This window comes from Mobula hypostoma, chromosome 4 (assembly GCF_963921235.1).
Source record: "Mobula hypostoma chromosome 4, sMobHyp1.1, whole genome shotgun sequence".
Lineage (NCBI taxonomy): Eukaryota > Metazoa > Chordata > Chondrichthyes > Myliobatiformes > Myliobatidae > Mobula > Mobula hypostoma.
Genome location: NC_086100.1, coordinates 204,042,911 through 204,046,279, shown reverse-complemented (window position 1 = coordinate 204,046,279; position 3,369 = coordinate 204,042,911). Strand labels below are relative to the sequence as shown.

Below are 3,369 nucleotides of genomic sequence, written 5' to 3'. Positions count from 1 at the left end.
AACTGGACTCAGTACTCCAAGTGTAGCCTAACCAGAGTTTTACAGAGCTGCATCATTACATCGTGACTCTTAAACTCTATCCCTTGGTTTATGATAGCTAACACCCCATAAGCTTTCTTAACTACCCTCTCCACCTGTGAGGTAACTTTCAGGGATCTGTGGAAATGTACCCCCAAATCCCTCTGCTCTCCACAATACCTTTATTGTCATTTTCTACCCAACGCTTCGCCTGCCTATCGCCTTCTCCCCAACTGCCCCTTTCGGTAGCTCGCTGTGCTGTACTGCACAGCCTACAGACACAGCTGACCTCTCCAGTTCTCAGCCGTGTTTTTTGACACATCCAGGTAAAATGATTAAAACATACTCCCTTACACTAGACTGCTGAGTTTGGTGGCCATGTGTTAGCGTTATGGGTGGGTCCAGGACGAGCCCCCAAATGTTCTGACTGTGACTAATTCACGGTGGGGAATGTTGTGGATATGAACGTGTTTATTCATCACCACAGACACCTTCTTAGGGATACCCTCGGTACATTTAAAGTTTATAATTTGGAGGTGAATGACAACAGTAGGGAATTCAATACAATTTCACAAACTACAATGCCATAATTTACTTCAATATTCTGTTTGACAAATGGTTCCTTTGATGTACATATTTATAGTGGAATCACATTTAATTCATCAGACAACTTGCAAGGTTCAGTCACCTTTGTTGGGACAAACTAACCCCAAAAGTGATCAACATATTAATTCATTAATTTAATCACAATCTGTCACCGCGGCGATTGCACCCGTCTGACGTAATCGGTTTGTAAATAATTTTTTAAAAACTTTATTTTTAAATCTGTTCAAATCTGTCCCTGTGGAGTCACTGAATGGTATTAAAAACCCCAGGCATGTGTTGCCTCAACATTACATTGCGAGAGATTGTCTGTAGCACAGGGGGACAGTCACTGGACTGTGAAAATGTCTGTAATGTGGGATCGGTTCTTGAGTGTGGAGAAAATATTGTACGTGGTCATTGCCGTCATTGGAGTTCCTGGTGAAAGATTCACGTTTGGTATTTCTGAGAGTTAACCTGTGTGGACCTGCTTATGATCATTTAACAAGTTTTCAACTTGATGATCATTGTACAACTGTCCGTCAGAGATATCGACCCTGTCAGTTCAACACTCTGATTTTGCATATTTAACGACAAACGGAACTAAACCCCTGTCTCTCATCTAACTCACGGGATCGACTCGAACGCTGTTCTTGCCTTCAATGACACCTTGTCCGGAGTTGTCCCGGTGTGGGGACAGGAAGCTCTCCAGAAAGGTGTGTCTAGGAAGGGTTTACATTGTAAAGTTCACTGTTCCTGAGTTATTGTTTAGGGCGAACCCCTGGTCCTGTGTTCCATGTCTCCTTGTGGAGTCTGTCACAGTTGGATCTCACTGCCTTTCGGTCAATAATTGTGTCTGATCACCTGAACCATTGTCCACCGATCTGCTGACGAGCGTTATCGAATTGAACTGCGCTGCAGAATTAATCCATTAACGGAGTCACTCATCCTTAGGTTACCAAGTTGTTCCTGCTTTCCCTCTGAGACGCGTCGTAAATTGGGGCACCGCTTCGTCCTCTAGAAAAGTGTCGGCCAAAAACCAAAGTCGGTTCAATTCCATAGATGCTGCCGGACCTGCTGAGTCCCTCCAGTATTTTGTGTGTGTTGCTCCCCTCTGTCTCCCTTCTCGGCCCCATCAGATGCTGAGTTTCCAGGAGCCTGGTCAGTCACGGTTAAATCAGTGAAACCGGCCCCATCAGCAACTGGAATCGGGATCAGCACCGATCGTTGTTGTTCATTCAGATCGCTCTTACCGCCGACGATTGTCCACACACCGTCTTATCTCCACACTGAAGAAGGCAGGTCAGAGACAGTGTGACCCGTGTCTGATGTTAGATTAGCAGCCTTTCACAGATTCTGGCACTCCTGAACTTTAGCTGAAACCCGATCCCGTATTAATTCCGGTAGAATGTGTTCAGTAATGTCCAATGTCTTTTTTCCTTTCTTTCTCTCTCTCTCTGTCTGTCTCGCTCTCTCTCTCTCTGTCTGTCTCTCTCTGTCTGTCTCCCTCTCTCTCTCTCTCTCTCTCTCTCTGTCTCTCTCTGTCTGTCTATCTCTGTCTGTCTGTCTGTCTGTCTGTCTCTCTCTCTCTCTCTCTCTCTCTCTCTCTCTCTCCAGTGAATTTAGTGGCCATCGTGATCCTGTCCCGGGGAAAGTGCGGCCTCTCTACCTGCACCACTCGCTACCTGGTGGCCATGGCAGCGGCGGATCTGTTGACCGTTGTCACCGAGGTCATTCTGTATTGGATCAGACGGTATTACTACCCGGGGAGTTTTCAGAACATCACCCCTGTGTGCAGTGTTACCGATGTACTGAGGTTCACAGCCACAGACTGTTCTGTCTGGTTCACCGTCACCTTCACCTTTGATCGGTTTGTCGCCATTCGCTGCCCGAAGCTGAAAACAAAATATTGCAGTGGGAAAACTGCGCCTGTGGTTCTAATGACAACCAGCGTACTGTTTTGTGTGAAAAACATTCCCCGATACTTCTTACGGGAACCCAGGACGATCATCGACAATGTACCGTGGTACTGTAGAACCAAGGCCAATGTTTTCACTGACCCCGGTTGGGTAGGATATGACTGGCTCGATACTGTTATAACTCCGTTCCTCCCTTTCGCTGTGATCCTGCTGCTCAACGCTCTGACAGTCAGGCACATTTTAGTGTCCAGTCGGGTCCGTAAGGGGCTGAAGGGTCAGAGCAAAGGGGAGAACCGCAGTGACCCGGAGATGGAGAGCAGGAGGAGGTCTGTGGTTTTACTCTTCGCCCTCTCCGGCAGCTTCATCCTCCTGTGGATGACTAACGCTTTGAATGTTATCTATTATCAGATCAGAGGAAAAGGATTACATTTCAATGATTCTGAATTGATCTTTCACGACGTCGGGAAATTGCTGAAAAGTTTCAGCTGCTGCACGAACACTTTTATTTACGCGGTGACTCAGTGGAAATTCAGGGAGCAGGTGATCAGCGCGGTGAAATATCCGGTCACCTCGGTGGTTCAGTTCATTAATAAAGCCGCGTCCTGAGCACAAGCCAGAGGTCCGGGCTCCGGCCCCTCATGTTCACCGCCTAATCTCCCAACCAAACTCAGACTCCGATAATCCCACAGGACGGCGGGGTCTAGTCTAATACTAGTCGGCTAAACCAATGTCAACCTCACTAGTCTACGCCTTCACCTTGTATGATTGGATAACGTGAAGAAATTCGGTGGTGTTTGGATAACTAGCGGTTGACACTCCAAATTAAAGGCGCATTCCCGCCACAAACTGG

The 3,369-nt window shown here is 47.1% G+C and overlaps 1 pseudogene; it reads left to right on the top strand.

Annotated features, from left to right (window-relative positions):
- Positions 1-874: 874 nt before the first annotated feature.
- On the top strand, positions 875-3,125 carry LOC134345038 (probable G-protein coupled receptor 139; annotated as a pseudogene).
- The last annotated feature ends 244 nt before the right edge of the window (positions 3,126-3,369 follow it).